The sequence below is a fragment of the Pteronotus mesoamericanus genome, unplaced genomic scaffold (genome assembly GCF_021234165.1).
Source record: "Pteronotus mesoamericanus isolate MK-2021 breed Mesoamerican mustached bat unplaced genomic scaffold, CSHL_Meso_final scaffold_36, whole genome shotgun sequence".
In the NCBI taxonomy this organism is placed as follows: domain Eukaryota; kingdom Metazoa; phylum Chordata; class Mammalia; order Chiroptera; family Mormoopidae; genus Pteronotus; species Pteronotus mesoamericanus.
Window position 1 is genome coordinate 7796055 of NW_026555313.1, and position 24161 is coordinate 7820215.

General features: G+C 37.1%; 1 protein-coding gene across 1 annotated transcript in view; it reads right to left on the reverse strand.

The window, feature by feature from the left end:
* Positions 1-16589, reverse strand: part of DCUN1D5 (defective in cullin neddylation 1 domain containing 5) — a 69869-nt gene extending 53280 nt beyond the window's left edge. Inside the window, exons 1-3 of the mRNA XM_054592497.1 lie at positions 16528-16589; positions 15839-15940; positions 371-495 (exon numbers count right to left, since the gene is read on the reverse strand). The gene's annotated coding sequence lies outside the window, so the exon portion shown is untranslated. The remainder of the gene's footprint in view (positions 1-370; positions 496-15838; positions 15941-16527) is intronic.
* Positions 16590-24161: the final 7572 nt, after the last annotated feature.

Here is a 24161-nt window from a genome sequence, read left to right on the forward strand (position 1 = left end):
AGGAAGGAGGGAAGGAAGGAAGGGAAGGAAGGAAGGGAAGGAAGGGAAGGAGGGAAGGAAGGGAGGAAGGGAAGGAAGGAAGGAAGGAAGGAAGGAAGGAAGGAAGAAAAGGAAGGAAGGAAGGAAGAAAAGGAAGGAAGGAAGGAAGGAAGAACTTTCAGTCTGAGAGACAACTTAAAATTAAGCTACTAGTAGCTTTTACTTTCCTAATTTTTTTAATTTAAATATAGAAAGACAGATGTTTGCAGCTTAAGAAAAGCATGACATTATCCTCTTTTTATATTAAAAAAACAAATATAAAAGAGAAAAATGACGATGCAAAATAGAAAACAATGTGAGAAGCATGAAGAGTTGTAAGGCTAAGTCATACCTGATAAAGTTTGGTTATATAAGGATGGCCTAACATTTTCATTATTTGCATTTCTCAGTAGGTTTTCTCAAGGTTCACTGCATCCAGCGGAGATTTTTCAATAATTTTTATCACCATCTGGATCCCTTAAACAAATAAATCCAGTTAGTTGTATATAATGGTTAACATTTTCCAGTTAGAATCTTTCAAATAAATGACATCTGAGACTTCAGCTGAAGGTTCCTATGATAACAATGTAAATTCAATGCTCATTCATTCTACAAATACTTCTGAAACATCTGTTTAAGACACTGTAGTAGATTTTGAAAAGCAAGTGATATGTTCCCAAGATCATAGACCTTTCTGGTAAAAAGCTAAATATAAAGTATTAAAATCCTTCTACACAAAAAGAGCCAATTGGATTAAATTTTGTTTTCAAAATCAAAGTGCAAAAACTCAAATGTTAGTAATTACACTAAATTTTGACTTCCTTAAAGAAATCCGATTTTTAAAAATGTGGCCTGTTCCTGTCATAACTAGATAGGAACCCAAACCACTCCAAAATTAGTAATTTGAAGGAACTGCATTTCAAGGTGAATGACTGGGTAATCAGAAATCAACAATCATGTACTTTTTTTCATGCAACCAAAAAACCCCAATTAAAAAAAAATAATAGATATTTGTTTAGGTAGTAAGCCATTCTGATTTAAACAAAATGTTCAGATAATTAGACGACCCCCAAATTTAATTATAGTAAGTTCTGAAGAGACTCTAAAATGTACTTTATATCCTATGTACATATTCTGAACATAATTTAGTTTTATGTTGTTTCAGGGTAATTTTTAATATTTATTATTGTATGTGTTATAACACTTCAAGACTCTTATGAGCTATCCAAGAAAATAGAACTAAGCTTGTCAATTCCTTCAGACTCTTGTTTATACAGTTAGTTTTTTCTTCTTTCCTTACTGTTACTCTGTACTTTGCTGTTATATCCACTGTAAGGTTTATTTTTTACCTTACTTCTATTATTAATTTGCCACCACAGCTTGTTTCCTGATTTGAATTAACTGTAATTCCCACAAGAACTCAAGTTCCCAAAGAAATCAGATTACCAAACATAATGTGTAAAATTAATTTTTTGCCTAAGAAGAAAAGTGATGATATCTTTTTTGCTAGGCAGTAAAGTGCACAGGTTTTGTGATAGCTATTTTGATTATATTTGTTAGTATCTTGCTTCTAAAATCAAAATATTCTAGGAAGTAATAAGTGTGAAACTTTGCTGGAAATGAGAATACAGCACATTATTATCTTTTACTTTAATAACTAGAATTTGACAGATAAAAAAATAAAGTGTATACTTGAATCTCCTCAATATTCCTTAGGAAGGTAACATAAACATATAAGAAAACGTGCTGCCCTACAATTTCTGGAGTGCACACCACTAACCTCTCTCCAACAAAAAACTTTAAAAACAAAATCAGTCAAACCATCTACCTTCTTTTGCTGTGTATACTGCACACCTGTGTATAATGCACACCCACATTTTTGTGTGCATTATGCACAGAATTATTATGCCTATTATTATACCCATGGTATGAAATACTTTTACTGATGTATAATGTGCATCCTTATTTTTTCCCTCAAAAATTCGGGCAAAAAAGTGTGCAATATACCCAGCAAAATACAGTAAAAAGGGAAAAAGAATTGGAGTGAAAAGGATTATGGTTTTTAAAATTGCAGCATGACTACTGTCATTAAGAAAATTTATTATATGTCATATGAAGAGGGACCCAAAAAAAACCCAGAATTATCTTCTAGACAGTGGGACCTTTGTAGTACAGGCTTCCCCTACCAGGTGAGTGCTTATAGTAGCTTTAGAGTCTCTTCAGAACTTACTATAGAGGGCTACCAGGCCAGGAGCCCATCTATATCAGCGTACCAGATAGTGCTGTTGTGAGAGGCTGTGTTTGGCCTCAGTGAATTTTTTTTTAAGATTCTTTCAATGCATCTGCCATTTCATGATGGGTGATTTACAAGCACACCTGCCCACACCACGTTGAGTATTCAGCAGTTTTTGACCAAAAATGGCATGACCCTGGTGTCCCACCCTCACCCCAAGCAACTTTTTTTGTTTCCCTAGATGAAAAAAATCCTCAGAGGGAAACATTTTGCCGATGTGGAAAAGGTGAAACAAACAAACAAAAAAAGCAACAGAAGCACTAAAAGGCATCAAAATTGATGAGTTCGAAAACTGTGTATTGAATTGAACGGACAGTACTTTGAAGGTGAATGAAGTTTAAACATGTAAGAATACATACACAATTTTTTATAAGTACATGGGTTTTTTGTATCCTCTCTTCTATACCGAGTATCGTATTCAATGGTAAAGAAAAAATCTGGATACTAAATACCAACTAAAGCAAGGTATTACCAAGAGATAGCTCATCTTTTATATGTTTTTGGAACCACAGCCTCAAATAAAAAAAAAAAGTGAAAAAATATAAATTATCTAATTCTGTCAATTTTATCTTGGGTCACATATATATACCACAAGTCTATGTATTGATATCTTTATATTGTTATCCTTTGTTTACAAGGCTGCTATAATGTTAGGAAAAAGGTGTAACTCGAAAGAAAAAAATAGAGCGTGTGTTAGCATGCTTCTTGTTTATAATAGTAGGAGTAGCAAGAAGACCCCAAAAGTAATGATTCAAACATGACAGCTTATCTCTTGCTCATGTAGCAAAACTGAATCGGTGAAAAGTTAGAAGGTGGCCCTATTCCCTGAAGGCATATTCAAGGAGGCCTCCTACCTTTGAAGGCTGGCTTCCCTGGTTCCCCTCAACATTGTCTCCATTCCAGACAGACAGAAGATAAAAACTAAGATCCCTCAAATGAGGTTTTTAGGGCCAATTATTTCTGTTTACTCCGTTAGTTAGAACTCAGTCATGTGACCAGATGCCAGAAGCACCTAAATGCCAGAAGCACCAAAAACAGTCCAGTTTTAGGTCCAGGAAGAAGAGGAGACAGTGGATTTTGGGTAATCGGCTCTCTGCCATACTCTTCTAGGTAATTCCTTAACAATGGGACTCTTTACAAAGTACTCAGAAATATAATGATGATGATGACCTTCACAACTGTACAGCACTATTTAATAAAATACTTTAACATATTTTAACAAAGTCTTGTCATTTATTTCTGAACTTTGTATAGTAAATGGAAAAAGCAGTACACTCATGAGTTGATAAAACTGAGTTTCAAAGGTTCTATACAATTTACAAAGATTCTAAAGCTCAAGTGAATTAATTGGGAAATAACTGCAGGCCTTCCAACTAAAGTTCAATTTTTTCATTATTTCAAAGAGCCTACTATTCACACATTTCCTGAACACCTGTAGTGTGCCTAGAATTATGCCCAGGATACAAAAATGAGATCTGATTCCTACCCTCACGGAACTTAACAGGTCTGTGTGAACAAACAGAACACATTATAGAAAACAATTTTCATCCACCAAAGATCTGCATTTGGAGATTTCCCCAATGGTGTACAAAAGTCCCAGTTGAGAAAGAATTGTATTCCAATAGTTCATTTTGAAGTTAACTATGAATTTAGATTTCTGGGAACTTACTCTCTGCATCTCTTCTTTACTTAGTTCCCAACACAGTACCTAAGACAAAATCTGCATGGTAGTAGACAGTCAAGCAAGGAACTCTCAAAACTGAAGGATCCCTGTGTTGTTGTTTATCTAAATTATTCAACTTTCTAATTCCCACTTAAGAAGCATTTTAAATAGCCATCAGTGAATTTATTGGAGATAGAAAAATTAATATTCCTCTGTGAGAGTTCACAAGGAAAGTTTCCTGTACAGCTTTGGAGGGCATATTGGAAAAGCTAGAATGGTTACTATCAAACTAAATCCCACAAAAAGTAGAAACACTGAATATTCTAATCTCAGAAATAGGAAAATGTGACTTAAAAACAACAAAATACCTAATACGTCAATTATATCTCAGAAAATGCCATTTTCACTTACTATACTGATAAAGACTAAAAAGTAAACATCTTTGCGAGTTAAGGTTCACTGAGATGACCACTTTTACAGTTGCTCCTAGGAATATAAAATGTCATAATTTTTCTAGAAGGAATATGACATCATGAAGAACCTTTAAAAATCATTCAACACATTTAGCCTAAGAATTCTACTTCAGAGAAATTACTTGAAAAAAAAATAATCAGAAATGATAAATAATTATGTGTAAATACATCCAATAAAGTACTACTTATAATATTAAAAACAGAAAATATTTGAGAAATAATTACATGAATTATTGTAAGTTTATATTATGACTATTAAATACAGCTATTAAAATGGTTCCTTTTAGTAATAGAGAAATGCTTATACTAAAATACTAAATTAAAAATTGGTATCAGTACATCCTCAACACAAGGAAAAATACTAGGAAAAACTAGATATAAATATAATGAAATGTTATCAGTAGGTACAAAAATCAGAAATTTTTTTGCATTATTAATTGTGCAATTTTACTCCAATGAGCATGAATACTTTTCTAATAAGAAAAAAGAAAAATGTAATGGAATTATACTTATCAAATACACTAACTTCTCCATTTGTGAAATATTATTTTGATTTTTTTATTTTCTAAGTTCTATTTAAAAAAAGGTATAAGATTTAAATATTAGTTAAAACTATATACATAGAAATTGTTTTCAATGTTAAGTAAAAAATGATACATACTAAAGTAACAACTGTATAAAATATACATTTACACAGAAGACCAGGGATTACATGTTAAGAGCAGAAATCAGATAGTGGTAGCTGATGGATAAAAGGAATATTTTCATTTTTCAAAATGTTAATTTAATGGTAATGTTACCCTTTTTAATAATTTTATAAAAAAATTATTTCAGTTCTCATAAAAGAAATAATAATCTCATACATTTAAAGAAACTACACAAACAAAAGTGGCTTTGAGGAACTTTATAAGGAAATTATACAATAAGAGCTATTCTTCTGGTAACAAATCAGAACGGATTAACATGTTTTCTGCCTCAGTTAACATCTGCTTCAGTGTTATTTACTACTAACACACTACTTCTACACTGTCCCTCTTATTTTTATTTCAACACTCAAAGATCTTAAACAGGCCTAGATACAAATATTGGCGAATAAATTATTTAGTAGCAAGTCCTTCTGTTACACATAGTACAGTGCTTTTTGAAATCTGGCTACTTCACAGCACAAGATTAATGCCAAGTCTACTAAGAAGAGCCTTAAAATTTTAAAGCAAAATATAAAATGCAATTGTATTAAAAAATAAGCTCTCTTCTTCAATAAATACTGCAAGGTATAATAATACACCCTACGCTTGTTTTTACCCTTGTTCCAAAAATACAACTTTGATATTTTATTTGCAAAGCTTTAAAAATACTTACAATTTTAAGATAGTAAAGAGTTATGCCTAAATATAAGAGCCCCCAAATACACACAGAGAGCTTTTCAGTGAAAGAATAAAAAAAAAAAAAAAAAAGAGTTCAGAATATCCTTGGTATCAGTTTTACATTCCACATTCTCTTATGGATAAGTAAGTAGCCAGCATCTAGGTACCATTTCAAAAAGGTAATTTTCAGAACCTCTGTGAAATATCCTAAGATTCCATGGACCACAATGTTTATGTGTTCTTTAGCTAAGTAATAGAGAAGAATGGTATTGAGGAAAACTAAATTATCTGTCATAGAAAAGATCTGAAAATAACTAATGATAGTTATTACTGGTGGTCACATTATGGGTAATTCTTTTCATTTATCTATGGTTTAAAATTTCTCAATAAACATAAATTTGATTAAAAATATAAGACTCATTAACATAAAAATAACCTTCTCTTGGTAATTTCCCTTCTAGGAATTTAATCTCAATTCTTTCCTCCTAAAAAAATTAAAAATGCAGAGTTACATACACAATAATTATTCACTGCAGCCCTAGCTGGTGTGGCTCAGTTGGTTGGAGCAGCATCCTGTAAACCAAAAGGCCACAGGTTCAATTCCCAGTCAGGGCACATACCTAGCTTTCAGGTTTGGTCCCTGCTAGGGGTGGGAGGTAACCAATTGATCTTTCTTTTTCTTTCTCTCTTTCTGTCTTTTCTTTCTTTTCTTTCCTTTCTTTCTTTTCTTTCTTTCCTTCTCTCTCTCTCTCTCCCTTCCTCTCTTTCTGGAATCAATAGATATAACCTTGGGTAAGGATTAAAAAAAATTATTCACCATAAGTCAACCCTATAAACTATATAATGTTCAATAATAAGTAACTTATTAAGTAAAATATGGTTTATCTGTAAGACAGAACTTTATAAAACATATTTAATGTTTTTATAAAACATGTTTTATAAAGTTACATAAAATAAGCAAAATGCTCAGGCTATAAGTGAAAAAAGAGTTGCAATTTATGTATGTGGACCTACCATGTTATCACATCTATGGAAAAATGCATTAAAAAAGATGACTACATTCAGAAAGATGGTGGCCAAGTAGGAAGAAACTGAGTCTACTTGCTCTTGGCACCAACTTGGACACTTGGCTCTTCTTCCAAAAAATAAACTGAACATGCCATGGAATCTTAGCTGATATGAAAGTCTGGAAGCTGAGGAGTACAGAAGATGCCTCGCAATGGGCGGTAAAGAGATTTTATAGGTTGACAGGGAAATACTCCATGCGTAGTGCCTGCAGCTGTAGGGAGCCTGGTCAGAGATAGCAGCTTTGCAGCTCCCTCCCTTCTCAGGCAGAGGACCCCCAGACCCAGGCTGGGAGCGACTTGGACACACAAAGTAGGGAAGATCCAGGGCGCACGCACACACACACATGCACACACCACACCCACCACACCCCTCCCCCCGCAAAAGTACATCCATAGCTTCATTGGCAAACAACTGGAAGAGTGTCGGAGAGAGACAGGGATTCTATCTGCACCTGGGTTGGGTGGAGGAGACAGGCCGTGGCCAGCCGTGACTGTGAGACGTTTGGCTCTTTGGAGAGGCAGTGTGTACCAAAAGCCAGGCAGTGACTCAGTGCTGCAGCGGGAGTGCTCAGAGAGACTTTTTAAAATGGGAGCTGAGGCGTGCTGGGCAGGGACCGTGCATGCATCTGCCCTGCCAGCAAGGGGAAAGGACTGAGGGCACGGGTTGCTCCCACTGAGTGTACTGGGGCAGAGAGATCAGGAAGGTGCACAGCAAGATTTCTCGACCTCAGCCCAACGCAGCTGGCAGGGTGGAGGCTGCAAAGAGTGGAGTTCCAGACTCTGTCAGTTTAACAACTGATTAGTTTAACAACTAAGGCAGACAATACAAAGCAGCCAAAATGGGAAGACAAAGAAACAGACCCCCAATAAAACAAAAAGTGAATTTTCCAGAAGAACTAGATGAAATGGAGGCAAACAACGTAGTACCAGATAGTTTAGATTAATGATCATAAGGATACTCAACAGCAAGTAAAGACATAGAAACCATAAAAAATGGCCAGTCAGATTAAAGAATGCAATATCTGAAACAAAAAATACTCCAAAGGAATAAAACAGTAGTTTAGATGAAGCTGAGGACAGGATGTTTTGGAAAACAAGGTAGAAACCACCACCCAGGCAGAGCAGCAAAAGGAAAAGAATATTTTAAAAAATCAGGAGAGCTTAAGAAACATTTTGGACAACATGAAGCATTACAACATCTGCATCATGGGAATACCAGAAGGAAAAGAGAATGAGCAAGGGATCGAGAATTTGAAGAAATAATGACCTTAAACTTCCCTAATCTGGTGAAGGAAAAAGATACATTAAGTCTAGGAAGCTTAGAGAGTCCCAAACAAGTTGAACCCAAAGAGGCCTACACCGAGACACATCACAATTAAAATGACAAGGCTTAAAGGCAAGGAGAAAATCCTAAACGCTGTAAGAGAAAAGCAGGGAGTTACCTACAAGGTAGTACCAATTAGACTGTCATCTGATTACTCATTAGAAACATTTCAGGTCAGATGGGAGTGGCATGAAATATTCAAGGCAATGAAAAGCAAGGACCTACAATGAAGGTTATGTTACCCAGTAAGGCTATTATTTAAAATCGAAGGAGCTTCCCAGACAAGTAAAAGCTAAAGTACTTTGTTAACACCAAACTAGTACAACAACAAATGTTAAAGGGCTTGCTTTAAGAGGAAAAAGAGAAAAAAAAAAAAAGGAGAGGAAAATTACTCTAACATTAAAGTGGTACTATATACGTATCTGTCAATAATCACCTTAACTGTAAATGGCTTAAATGCTCTCAACAAAAGACAGAGGGTAGCTGAATGGATGAGGAGGCATGATTCATATACATGCTGCCTCCAAGAGACCCATCTCAGATGGAAAGATACACACAGACTAAAAGTAAAACATTGGAAAAAAGATATTTCACGCAATTGGAAAAGAAAAAAAAAGCTGGGGCAGCAGTACTTATATCTGAAAAAACAGACTTTACAACCAAGGCTATAGTAAGAGACAAGGACACTATCAGGGGTGTCCAACCCGCAGCTCACAGGCTGCATACGGCCCAGGATGGCTATGAATGTGGCCCAACACAAAATAGTAAATTTACTTAAAACCTTTTTTTTTGCTCATCGGTTTTCATCAGTGTTTGTGTATTTAATGTGAGCCCCAAGACAACTCTTCTTCCAGTGTGGCCCAGAAAGGCCAAAGGTTGGACACCCCCACACTACATGATGATAAGGAGAACAATTCAAGAGGATATAACCCTAGTAAACCTTTATGCACCCAACATAGGAGCACATAAATATGAAAAACAAACCTTGATGAACATAAAGGGAGAGATAGTAATGAGGTCATAATTGGGGATTTTAACACCCCATTGACTTCAATGGATAGACAGATCTTCCAGGCAAAAAATCAACAAGGAGACACAACACCTTTAAATGACACACTAGCTCAAATAAATTTAGTTCATATTTTCAGAGCATTAAACCAGAATATATATGCTTCTCAAGTGCACATGGAATGTTTTCTAGGATAGACCACATGTTAGGACACAAAACAAGTCTCAATAAATTTAAGAAGACTGAAATCATATCAAGCATGTTCTGTGACCACAGTGCTAGGAAACTAGAAATCAATCACAAGAAAACACTGAAAAACACGCAAAGACGTGGAAACTAAATAATGTTATTAAACAATGAATGGGTCAACAACAAGATCAAGGAAGAAATCGAAAGATAACTTGAAAGAAATGAAAATGAGGACACACAACCCAAAATGTGTGGGACACTGGGAAAGCAATCCTAAGGGAAATGCATAGTATTACCCGTGTTATCTCAAAAAACACAAGAAAAAGCTCCAATAAACTATCTAATTTTACACTTAAAGGAACTTGAAAAAGAACAACAAACAAAGTCCAAAGTGAGTAAAATGAAGGAAATAATAAAGGTCAAAGCAGAAATAAACAAAACAGAGTCAAAAAATAATACAAAAGATCAATGAATCTAAGAGCTGGTTCTTTGGAAAGATAAACAAGACTGACAAACCTTTAACCAGACTCATCGAGAAAAAAAAGAGAGGACCCAAATAAATGAAATCAGAAATGAAAGAAGAGAAATAACAACTGACACCAAAGAAATACAAAGAAAATATTATGAACAACTATATGCCAACAAACTGGACATCCTGAATGGCATGGATAAATTCCTAGAAACATACAACTTTTCAAAAATAATCAAAAAGAATCAGACTATCTGAATAGGCAGATTACACCTACTGAAATTGAAGCAGTAATCAGAAACTCCTACTGAAACTGAAGTAATCAAAAACTCCCAACAAACAGAAGCTCCTGGACCAGATGGCTTCACAAAATTTTACCAAACATTCTGGGAAGAAGTAACACCTCTCCTTCTCAAACTATTTCATAAAATTTAAGAGGGAAGGTTCCCAAACTCAGTATGTGAGGCCAAAATTATCCTAAATCCAAAACCAGAGACTACTAAGAAAATTATAGGCCAATATCCCTGATGAACATAGATGCTAAAATCCTCAAGAAAATATTAGCAGCCCGAATGTATCATATACCATAATCAAGTGGGATTTATTCTGAGAATGCAAGGTTGGTACATCTGCAAATCAATAAATGTGATTCACCATATAAACAAAATGAAGAATAAAAATCACATTATCCTATCAACAGATGCAGAAAAAGCTTTTGATAAAATCCAGCACCCATTTATGATTAAAAACTCTCAGCAAAGTGGGAATAGAGGGAACATACCTAAACATAATAAAGGCCATATATGAAAAATCTACTCCCAGCATCACACTCAACAGGCAAAAAACTACAAGTGTTCCCCTTAAGACTGGGAACAAGACATGGATGTCCACTCTCACCCCTCTTATTCAGCATAGTACTTGAAATCCTAGCCACAGCAATCAGACAAAAAGAAGAAATAAAAGGCACCCAAATTGGAAAGGATTAAGTAAAACTGTGTTTATTTGCACATGACATGATACTGTACACAGAGAACCCCAAAGATTCCACCAAGAAACTACTAGAACTGATAAATGAATTCAGCAAAATAGCAGAATACAAAATTAATATCCAGAAATCAGTTGCATTTTTATATTTCAAAAATAAACCAACAGAAAGGGAAATTAAGAAAACAATCCCATTCACAAGTGCTTCAAAATGAATAAAATACGTAGGAATAAAACTAACCACGGATGTAAAAGACTCATACTTGGGAAATTAAAACACACTGAACGAAAATGAAGATACAAAGTAGTGGAAGCATTTACGATGTTCATACATAGGAAGAATTAACATCATTAAAATGTCCGTACTACGCAAAGCAATCTATAGATTCAATGCAATTCCTATCAAAATTTCAATGTTGAATTTTACAAATCTAGAGCAAATATTTCAAAACTTTATATGGAACCACAAAAGGCCCCAAAGAGCAACAGAGATCTTGAGAAAGAAGAACAAAGCTGGAGGAATCACGCTACCTAATATGAACCTATACTACAAGGCCGAAGTAATCAAAACTGCCTGGCACTGGCATAAAAACAGACACATAGATCAATAAAACAGGATAGAGAGCCCAGAAATAAACCCATACCTTTAGAGTCAATTAATACTCAACAGAGGAAGCAAGCACATACAATGGGCTAAAGACAGTTTATTCAATAGATGGTGTTGGGAAAATTAGACATATGCAGAAAAATAACACTAGACCACCTTCTTGCACCACACACAAGAATAAATTCAAAATGGATCAAAGACTTAAAAATTAGACCAGAAACAATAAAAATCCTAGAAGAAAACATGGACAGCAAAATCTTAGACAATGTTCATTTGTATTGGCTATATCTCCCCAGGCAAGGGAACAAAAGAAATAATAAATAAATGGGACTACAGTAAAACTAAAAAGTTTTTGCACAGCAAAGGAAATCATCCACAAAATAAAAAGACAACACACAGACTGGGAGAACATATTCACCAATACATCTGATAGAAGGTTGACACCCAAAATTTATAAAGTACTTACAAAACTCAACACCAAAAAACCAAACAACCCAATTTAAAAATGGGGGCAAAGGACCTAAAGAGACACTTCTCCAAAGAGGACATACAGATGGCAATAGACATATGAAAAGAAGCTCAAAGTCACTAATCATCAGAGAAATGCAAATTAAAACCACAATGAGATACTTCCTCACACCTGTCAGAATGGCTATCATCAATAAATCAACAAACAACAAGTGCTAGTGAGGATGTGGAGAAAAAGGAACCCTTTTGCATTGTTGGTAGGAATGCAGTCAAGTGCAGCCACTGTGGAAAGCAGTGTGGAGATAACTCAAATAATTAAAAATGGATCTGCCTTTTGACCCAGTGATCCCACCTCTTGGAATGTATCTTAAGGATCCCAAAATACTAACTTGAAAGGACACAAATACCCCTATATTTGTTGCAGTGTTATTGACAATGGCCAAAATATGAAAGCAACACAAGTGTCCATCCACAGATGAGTGGATAAAACAACTATGCGATATTTATACATTGGAATTCTGCTCAGCCATAAAGAAGAAAATTCTACCCTTTGCAACACTATAGATGGACATGGAGAACATTATGCCAAGTAAAATAAGCCAGTCAAAGAAAGACAAGTACCATATGATTTCACTTCCATGTAAAATCTAATGAACAAACTCATCTAACAAGCAAAACAGAGACAGACTCATAGGCGGAAAGCAGATGACATCTAGTGGGGGTGCAGGGGAGGTTAGGGGACAGAGGAATTGAGCAAAAAGGAAAAAAGATTCATGGACATGGACAACAGTGTGGTGATTGCTGACGGAAGGGAGGAATAAGGGGACTAAATGGTAATGGGGAAAAATACAATAAAGATTACATAAAAAATAAATAAAAAATGGAAAAAAAGGAGAAGCGAGAGAGAATGAAATAGGTATGGGAAAAAATGGTAATGAATAAGTACCTATTAGTAATAATCTTATATATAAATGGATTAAATGCCCCAATCAAAAGTCATAGGGTAGCTTAATGGATAAGAAAACATGACCCGCATATATGCTGCCTACAAGAGACTCACCTCATAACAAAAGGCGTACAAAAGTTGAAAATGAAGGGATGGAAAAAAATATTCCAAGCAAACAGAAATGAAAAGAAAGCTAGGGTGGCAATGCTTGTATCAGACAAAACAGACTTCATAACAAAAGCCATAGAGAGACAAAGAGGAACACTATATAATGATAAAGGGAGCAATACAACTAGAAGATATAACCCTTGTAAACATATATGCACCCAACATAGTAGTGCCTAAATATATAAAGAAAATCTTAGAGGACTTCAAGAAAGCTTTTGATAACAACACAGTCATTGTAAGGGATTTTAACACCCTACTGTCAACAATGGATAGGTGTTCCAAAGAATCAACAACGATATTGTGACCCTTAATGACATTCTACATCAAATGGACTTCATTGATATATACTGAAGCTTTCAACCCAAAGAAGCAGAGTATACATTCTTTCAGATGCACAAGGAACATTTTCAAAGACAGACCACATGGTAAGACACAAAATAAGCCTCAACAAATTCAAGAAAATTGAAATCATACCAAGCATGTACTCATTTCACAATGGACTGAAACTAGAAACCAATCTCAAGGGAAAAAACCAAAAACATTCAAATACATGGAGACCGAATAACATGTTATTAAATAAGAAACAGGTCAAGAATGAGATCAAAGAAGGAATCAAAATGTATCTGGAAACAAATGAAAATAAACCCACAACAACCCAAAACCTATGGGACACAGCAAAGGCAGTATTGAGAGGGAAGTTCATAGCAATACAAGCCTACCTAAAAAAGAGAGAAAAACCTCCAGCAACCTAACCCTACATTTACAAGAACTAGAGGAACAACAACAAACAAAGCCCAGAGCAAATAGAAGGAAGGAAATAATCAAGATTGGAAAAGAATTAAATGACATAGGAACTAAAAAAACACTTCAAAGGATCAATAAATCCAGGACCTAGTTCTTTGAAAAGATAAACAAAATTGACAAACCTTTAACCAGACACATAAAGAAAAAAAAGAGAGAGGACTCAAATAAAATCAAAGTGAAAGAGAAGTAACAACCGACACCAATGAAATACAAAGGATGGTAAGAGATTACTATGAACAACTATATACCAAGAAATTGGACAACCTGGCTGAAATGGACAAGTTTCTAGAAACAGACAATCTTCCAAGACTGAATCAAGAAGAAGCAGAGAGTCTGAATAGATCCTAACAACTAGTTAAACTGAGGCAGTAATCAAAAAACTCCCAGCACACAAAAGCCCTGGACCAGATGTCTGGCTTCACAGGTGAATTTTACCCAACATTTAAGGAAGAACTAACTCTGGTTTCTCTCCCTCTCTCTCCCTTCCTTCCCCTCTTTCTAAAAGCCAATAAATGTGCTTGGGTGAAGATTTAAATAAATAAATTAAGTAAAATAAAATACTACTGAAGGACACTTGTAGCTAGGCAAACTAGCAACCACTACTGCCTGAAATAGCTTTACACTCTAAATCCCATTATTCTTTTCCCATCATGCTTATTTTATAAAATAGCTACTCTAATTCATAAATCACAAACCAATACTGCAAAGCTTTTATGAAGTATTACATTAAGAAGCTGGATTTCACCATCACGTGCCTTCCCTTTTGCGTGTAAAATTTACACAGAGATCTAACATGAAAAAACAAAATGTCAGTATCAGTCCCACTTAAGTGGTACTTATTGTATTACCTAAATTCACCTAATAAATAATAACTGACTTTTAATGAAATCTTGCTACTAACGCTGGTACGAACTGCTGAGAAAAAATGTTATGAATTGATGGGTTTGGAATTCAACCCATATATAGTTCAACAATTCTACAGGAGCTCTCTCTAACATGGGCTTTGTTTTATTTTTGGGTGTCGTTCTGCAAAGCAAAAGGTCACCTGTTGGATTCCTGGTCAGAGCAGTGCCTGGGTTTCCAGGTGTGGCAGATCAATGCTTCTCTCTCACATCGATGTTTCTCCCCCTCTCTCCCTCCTATCCTTTTCTTTAAAAAGTAATTAATTAATTTAAAAATGTAAGTAAGTTAAATCTTTAAAAATGCTAGGATCAGATTTAAGTAATCTCACTGTAGTCACGTTATTTATCATTACAATCTAAATTGCGAACACAAAAATTTGTGAGAGGAAAACCTGAGACCTTAGTCCTGATGCTAAAAAGATGTCCTATGTGGGTTACTTCAGGATCAGTAAGGTAGGTGGGAAAGTGAAGATGACGCAATTAACATAGGCCCCTTCTTTTTGGAAATGGATTTCTTAACAAAAACAAATTAAAAACGAAGTTAAGCAAAACCTCTACAAAAAACAGCAACGAAAATCACTCAAATTTTCAAATGTCCTTTACCTCACACTGCCATTCTGAAAAGTAAAAAGGTCCTATTTTATTCCACGTTCAAGGACATCCACACTAACATGGGGAAAAACTGAAAAGGATGAAAACTGGAAACAAACAACTGAAAAGGGATGCAATTCCAGAAATACAATAAGGCAAAGTAGAGTACGTCAAAAAACACAAGGTTTTATTCTAAAGAATAGTTTCGTTTCAACCGTTTCTCTAAAGTGTTTAATTTGCACGTCTAAAAGTAGAGACCCTAAAGAAAGCAGCTTGAGGCAGTGGAAGGAAGGGGAGGAGGTAGGAAAGAACAGAGACTTGTGAGAAAATGGGTGTGATGCATTAGAATGTGCAATTGAGGGGGATGCTGAACTCACCGTCTGGAAGGGCTTTATGAGTACAGAGTGTAATCTGCTGCGGGTTAAGGAACGCGTATTCGCAGCCAGAAGGCACACCTGGTAAAGGGACAACACAGGATAAGAAAAATCAACCCACCTACCGTGCAAATGCAGAAATGGCCAAACCAGTTCTATTGTCTGGAGTGTTAGATGAAAATGCCTCAGGCATGAGATCCAGCTAGCCCGACACCAAATCAGAGACCCTGTGGGGCACAAGGAGGGAGAGAAGATGGGCAGTGGCCGTCCGGGCATTATCGGCAACTGGGGTCCCTTCCTCGCGGGGCTGTGTGGGACGCCGAGGTCACCGGGCACACGCGATGCCCCGTCTCCCGAGTCCGAGGGCGGACTATTCCACTAAGGGGCCTGGTGACGTCTCTTACCGCGCAACCCAGGAGCACCGAGACTTCCCCTCCCATCCCACTCTCAGTCGAAAGCAGGGAAGTCGCGAAACTTGGGCTCCCAAGCGGAGGCCGCAGACCAGGTAGTGTTAAGGGTGGAAGGCTCCGGATGAAATTCCGCGTGGCCACCGGGGTAGCGTAGGGAAGGCAAAGTCCCGGCGGTCGGGCTTCCAATCTCACGACACTCAGGTCCAAGTGACCGGGCCCCGATCCCTTCGGCGCTCACCGATCCCCTGCACCTTCTGGGTCCTCATAGTCCCAGGCCCTCGCGCCTCACCTAGTGACCCGGCCTCTCTGGTCTCCCCATGCTCCCGCTGCATCCGCCCCTTTCGATAAACAGTTTCTCTCCCGAACCGTCGCCTCGGACGCTCCAGCCGAGCCCCGGGCCGCACCTCCGCGTTGTTGATCAGTTGCCGCCCCAGCTTCACCACCGCGAAGTTGCCCTTGCCCAGCGTGCCCTCGATGTCGAAGAACCTAACCGGGACCCGCCAGCGCTGCAAGTGCCTCCGGCTATCCGCCATGACAATGTTGGGCCCTACTGGGCCCTGCTCCTAAGCTCGGCGGACCAGAGCGCGGGCGGACTGGCGGCGCGGCTGAGCTCAGCCTACTGCTGCTGGACTAGCTCCCTCCGCTCGGTCCCTTCAGCCCTGTCGGGCCCAGCCGGGCGCGCGCCGCAGCTGACGTGCGCCTACGTCACAGGGCCGCCGCAAGGGGCGGGGGCGAGAGTGCCCCCCCGGTCACCATAGCGACCGGAGCAAAGCGGACTTCGGCGGCTGGAGGAGGCAGGGAGAAAAGACTGACCGGGCCTGGAGAGCGCGTTTCTTCGGGGCTCCGGCTCTCTCCGCTCTGCCTACCGCCTGGCCGCCGCCCCGGGCTGGGGTACCCTCCGACCCGTCCAGTTTCTCGGCCTCCCAGCCTAAGGCCAATCGCGAGCCCTGGTGGGTGCAGCGGAGGGCGTGAAGCGACCTGGACCCGGCCTACGGTCTTCTTCCCCAGTTCCTGCGTTCTCTGCCCATCCCCGGACCTTCCAGCCAAAACCTCTCACCTGTGACTTCAGTACGTCCTAAATTTCGCAAGGACAGAGAACTGTGGCTGAGCAATGCGTGGCTCACAGGCTTCTTTCTATGTATCCTTTTCCCATTTTGTTTCCATATAAATTCCTCCACAATTTGGTGTCTGAGTAATCATCCTGACAGCAGCATGGTCGTAACAGAACGTTAGCGTTGAAGAGAACTTAGAGATCTTTTAATGCAGGGATTTATAACCTCATCTGGGTTTCGGAGCCCCAATCCCCCCTAAAACGTATGCAAATGTTTGCTTACTTGAGCTTGTCTCTGGGAGTTGGGACTGTAGTTTTTACAAGATTCTCAAACGTGTCGGTGACCCCCACAAAGTTAAGAACTCCGTACTTATCCCAATTTCTTTTCAGATGAGGAATCAAACTCCAGGGAATGAAAGGAATTGCCAGGGTCACTCAGGCAATGCTAGAGTTTGGACTGCACTTCACAACAGTCTTCCATATGGTGACCCAAGGAAACAGTTAGAGTGTTATTTGAATATTTTGAAGTATATTACGTGCCTCCGGATCTTAGGTTCTCAGTGCCATTCTCCACCAAACAGAATCAAACTCTTTGGAGAAATGACTGATTCCAAGGCAGCGAAAGGGAAAGTATTAAACGCCTTTGAAAGATCTTGTGCAAGAAAGCAAGATTTTCAAAGAATGATGAGGACATGTTGAAAGGAAATAGGACAGGGAGATATAGATTACAGCATAGGAAAGACGGCCAATAATATTGTAATTATGTATGCTGCCAGTTGGGTACTGAAAATATCAGAGGGAATACTATGTAAAGTATCTAACTGCCTAATTATATACTATGTAAAGTATCTAATTGTCTAATTGTATATGCTGTACACCTGAAACTAATACAAAATAATATTGAATGTAAGTTCATTGAAAAAAATTAAAACACATAACCCTAAAAAAGACTAAAATTAATAATTAACCATAAGTATTTCTGGGAATAAAAGGAAATAGGAGCTAGCTTGAATATATTTTGACTTACTAAATGTGGGACAATTTGAGCATCATGAATGAATGATAGAAATGAAGTATAACACAATAAATTTTTAAAAGAATCTACTGTGCATAGTTCTCAAAATTTTAAATCTAAAGGGAGGATGACAATTCTTTCTGACAGTGCAATGTGAACTAACAGAAGAAATGAAAGTAGGAAACTCACCATTTTGCAACCATTGTAGTAGTAATTGACTCAGATTTATCAATAGATGTTAAAATGGTTAAGTGAGTGTTTGCTGGGGAACTGGATATTTATACAGTCTCAAAGTATTCTCATATTCATTTATTCATTTCAAAAGGACAAACATAGTACCTTTATCATGGATAAATCTGACAGACATCACCCTAACAAAATGATCAAAGTTAATGTCACCAGTTACAGGATAAAATGACATGATGCACTTCCTGAGATGAGATACTGAGGACACAATATCTCTTATGTAGTATCCCTGTTAAAAATACAAACTCTGAATTTAATCACAGAGGAATAATCGGAAAAATGCAAATTGAAAAACATGCTACCTAGCCACTGGCCTGTACCCTCAAAAAATCTCAGTGTCATCAAAGACAAAGAAAGGCTGAGGAACTGTTCTAGATTTAAGGGATTAAAGAGACATGCCACTAAAGGCAATGTGTGACCCTGGATTGGGAAAAAAGTGTTATGAAAGAATATTTTCAGGAGAATTGCTGAAATTTACATATGGATTTTATACTAGACAATAGTATTATTTAAATGTTAAGCCTCTTGAATTTCATAATTGTGCTGTGGTTATTAAGAGATACACATACATTTAAGGATAAAAGGTTTCAATATATGCAACTTACTGTCAAATTGTTTAACAAAGATAGACAGATGAGGTAAATGTGACAAAATGTTAAATTGATAAATCTACGTAAAAAGTATATGATAGTTCACTGTATTATTCTTGCAACTTTTCTATAGTTTTAACTTTTTAAATGAAATAATGTATATGTATACACTTTATTTTTATTATTTTGTTGTATTTTTTTTTGTGTACATGTAATATTTACTGGCTCTTGAGCCCTCCATACACTTCACTCCCCCAAGCAATCCCTTATTCTACGGTGAGTTTATTGTTTGCAAAAGTTATAAGGGAAGTGGGGGGGAGGCTTTAAGACTGGTGATATTTCTAGATTGGTGGAAGTAGTATATTAGGGTTCATCTAACTAGACCAGGAAGAACTCACATATGTACCCCAGTTTTAAAAAACTGTTCCCATATATATTTGCCTGATAGATTAATGTGTTTTAATTGCTCTGGGGGTTCCTTTGGAACTCTGAAGAAAGCTATTTACTCAAGAACCAGAAAATGCATGTAGAGGCCCACTAGACTTAACAAACACCTTCTTTAAATATGTCTTTCAAACAGAAATTAGGACATATCTATCTGATTATTGTTATCAGATAAACAGGCCAACTACCTACTTGCACAGTCTGGGAGTAAGATTTGATTTGGGGCAAGAATGAAGGGAATTGCGGGGAGGACCAAAAGGTTTTGGCAAACTAGAGTTCACTATGCGGGTGCTGAGTGCCTAGAGGTTAGATAAAGGAAGGCCAGAGACTGGGGAGAGGTAGTAGGGACTGTGCCATAAATGAATCTTGCCGACTCGGAAATGCAGTGGGTGTGCAGCTGAGCCTTATGGTAGGTTGTAAATATGGACTGTTAAGAGTATTGCAACCTTGGAATCCATGGATCAACCCAAAAGATCTACTTCTCCCTCTCCAATTTCAACCCTGTCTGTCTCTTATGTGCCTTTGCATTAATTAAATGTTAGCTAAATACATTTTAACAGTTTTAGTATTATCCAACTCCAGCTCTTCTTTGCTCTTTCTCTCTCCCTGTTTTTCCTCTTCTTTCTCTTTCTCTCTCCCTTGACACATGTACACACACCACCCCACCTCAGGAAAAAGAATAAAAGAGGGAGAAGAGAGAGTCTTTTCTCCTCAAAAAGAGAAGAAAAGAGAATCATCTCCATGAACTGGAGCCCAACTGGAGGGGCAGCCAGTGAGGACATGCTCACCCTGCAGTCCTATAACACTGTCACCCAGCAGTGGCTCTACCTCAAGGAGAACACACCCAGACTGGATCTCAACTTGATGTGCGTGCTCCATAATGACAGAATCTACATCATGAACAGAGACATCACCCTGTTGAACAGCTTGGAACATGGAGTTTTCCTCAAGTACAACATCTTTTCAGATAGTTGGGAAGTATTCAGGCCTTACCCAGCTTTTGGACATAACTTGCTTGGTTCCTCTCTTTATCTGCCCAATAAAACAAAAATGTGACTGCAAAAAAAAAAAAAAACAAAAAAAAAAACTATCTTTTTCATCTCTGGTTTTAGTATTACTTAGGTAGAGTACTGCAGTCATCAGATTTCTTATTGCTTGACTTTTAAAATGCAACTTTTAATGCTGTGATTATAAAACTGCCATTGAGTTGATTAAAAAAATATTTAGATAACACTTTCAAAGGCAAAATTAATAGAAATAATTAAGAAGATTGTAAGAGACTGAAATAAGAATTTTATAGCATTCTTAGAATAAAATGAACTTAGAACAAAAATATGTAATGAGGAGAGCAGTTGCCAAAGAGATAATGAAAGAATAATTTGAAATGTGAGGAAAGAAAACTTCATGGCTCATGTGCTATACATACTTTGCTGAAGCAGAAAGCCCATGAACTTAAAAAACGAGGTCTGTACCATATGTTTCTTTGATCATGAACGATGTGTACACTTTTACATTTTTATCATTTCAGGACTGAATGAAAGTAAATACAAAAGGAGGGTTAGACCTGGATTTAGATTTTGTTCAGATTGAATATTGGGGAATCTTTTCTTTTTTTATTTTTTTAGGATTGTATTTATTTATTTTTAGAGAAAGGGGAAGGGAGGGAGAAAGAGGGAGAGAAACATCGACGTGTGGTTGCCTCTGGCACGCCCTCTTCTGGGGACCTGGCCTGCCACCCAGGCATGTGCCCTGACTAGGAATTGAACCAGCGACCCTTTGGTTCGCAGGCTAGCACTCACTCCACTGAGCCACAGCAGACAGGGCTGGGGAACTCTTTATTAGGTGACTTTCCTTAGAAAAAATCAGATTACAAAGCTAGAATGAATACTTGGCTTTTTATTCTGCAAAAGGCTGAAAGTACATGAAAAAAATCCACACCGCTGATTAATGTCAATTAGAAGTGCTTCTTTGAATAATTAAATACATGCACTAACCTATCAAGTCAATGATCATGTGGGTGCCACTGTGTTTAAGATACTATTATGGAAATGAACCAGAGGACTGAGGTAATTTAAAGAAAACTTTCTTTAGTTCTTATAAAGGATCGGTTAACCATACTCTGGTTTTAATTTTTTTACATTTAGTTTTAGCTGTGATGGATCTTCTTTAAATGAACAAAGCATGATCCTCGCTAAACTTTGAAAATAATTTAATCTTCTCTCAGATCACATTGTCTTAGGATCTTAAATTTGAGAGGGATCTTAGTTTCATATGAATTCATCTTCCCACCTTGTACAGTAATCTCTAGACACTTCACAGATGGCATCGAACCTTGTTTTACTGCTCCATGCTTCACTTCACATCTCCCAGGTAGTATATGTGAGACAGTTCATATCAGTAGAAAATGCGTCCTCACACTGACCTCATGTCTGCTTCTTTCTGACTCCTGTCCGTAGTTTTAGTTATATTCCTGGTGTGAGACATTACAAATAATAGACACACACCTACTGTCATATTCTTTCTTCAGATCTCCAGGCACACCACATTCCCAAATTCACTGTTAAGCTGACTATGTTTCTAGTTCTTTACCCTTTCTTCTTGTGCATTTCTGGTCTTTGATTTGTCAGTGGCTCTCTTAAAGTATTATTCCCCAAACTGAATGCAGTAGCCCAGATATAGTGTAAACAGTGCTGGTTACTGCTTGCTTTGACCAGTCCCTCCTTTGATTCAGGCCAGCTAAAACCCCTGAGTCTTTCAAAATAACAATCATTGTTATCATTTTCTTAGGCAATTGATTTTTTAAAAATATAAATGGAAATTCTGATAGTGAAAATGTCATCTTGTTGGTTTTGCTCATTGTTTCAAATAATAGAATAATTTTTAATTCTTCACTCTGGCATCTATCATATGAACTAATCTTTAGTTCTGTTAGCCATCCACAGATTCCACCAGCACACCTTCTGCATCTTTATTGCAGTCATTATGTTTTATATCTCCTCTCCTAGTACAAGTGTATGCCTCATATTAGGTTCATGACTAGATTGGTAAACTGGTAAATAGGACAAAGCCTGGGCCAGATTTTAAAGATTGCCATTAGACATCTGCCAGATTGAGTTCCAGTACCTTATTGGTCAACATTTGTTTAGTTTGATTTGGTTTTTCATATAACCATGAGTTCCAGGAAGATTCTAGTCTATGCTGCAGATACAAGATTCTAAAGAGAGTTCTCAACATTCTAATACCAATGTTTCAGTATAAGATACCCAATTGTCAGTTACTTTCCCTTCAGTTCATTACTGGAGTATTCCACTAATTTTCCCCAGCCCCACTAGGTCATGAACTTCTTTGGATCAGATCTTAGTCATTTTTGAAATTCCTAAAGTTTTTAGCAGAATTCAAAATGCAGTTTTGTTTCACTTTTTATTTTTGCATTTATGTGCTAGGTACCATGGTAGACACCAGGAATGCAAACATGAATAAGGTACAGCCCCTGTCCTTGAGAATTTCAGGTTTAGAGTGGAAGCTCTAAAATCTGACTGGTTGGGTGTGAACTGTGGCTCTACTACTATGTCAAGGACTGTGAACAAGGCACGTCCTATATTCTACCAAAGGGAAAAACAGACAAATATGCAGCCACATAGTATAGGTACTGTGTTGGAGATATGATGGAATTTTCATATTAAAGCTCTGACTGATTCATTTTCTTAAAATCAGCCTTTTTGTTACAAAATTATATTTATTGTGAAAAGTATAGAAAAATTAATATAATTTTAAAAATTACCCATAGTTTAATGGTCTAGGATAATGACAGTAAACATTTGGTATGTATTCTTTTTCAAAAATTGGATTATACTTCATTTACTTTTTTAAATCCTCACTTGAGGATATGTTTATTGATTCTGAGAGAGAGAGAGAGAGGTGGAGGGGGAGGAGAAACATCAATGTAAGAGAGAAACATCAATCGGTTACTTCCTGTATGCTCCCCAACAGGGATTGAACCTGAAACCTAGGTAGATGCCCTGACCAGGGATCAAACCTGCAATTTTATGGTGTATGTGACGATGCTCCAGCCAACTGACCCACCCAGCTAGAGCTCAAGATATTTTTGATTTATAGTTTAATATGATTGTGGCTATAAAACAGAGTTGGTGTGGTTTTAGTCTTATTAAATTTGATCAGACTTGCTTTGTGGTCTAACATATTTTCTATCCTAGAAAACGTTCTGTTTCTGCTTGAGAAGAATGACTATTCTGCTCTTCTTGGACAGAATGTTCTATGAATAGCTCTTAGTTCTCTGTGGTCTATAATGTTGTTCAAATCATCTGCTTACTTATTGGCTTTCTGTCTGGATGATCTATCCATTGTGGAATGTTGGGTATTAAAGTCCCCAATCATTACTCTATTGCTGTTTGTATCTCCTGTTAGTTCTGTTAGTATTTGCTTTATATCTTATGATGCTCTGATGTTGCATACATGAATATTTATAATTTTAATATCTTCTTGATGAATTGACCCCATTATCATTATATAATGACCTTCTTTGTCACTTTTGGCAAGTTTTAGCATAAGATTTACTTTTTTCTGCTATAGGTATAGCTACCTCCACTTTCTTTTGGTTACTATTTGCTTAAAATATCTTTCCCCACATCTTTACTCTCAATCCATGCATGTTTTTTGTAGCCAAAATGAGTC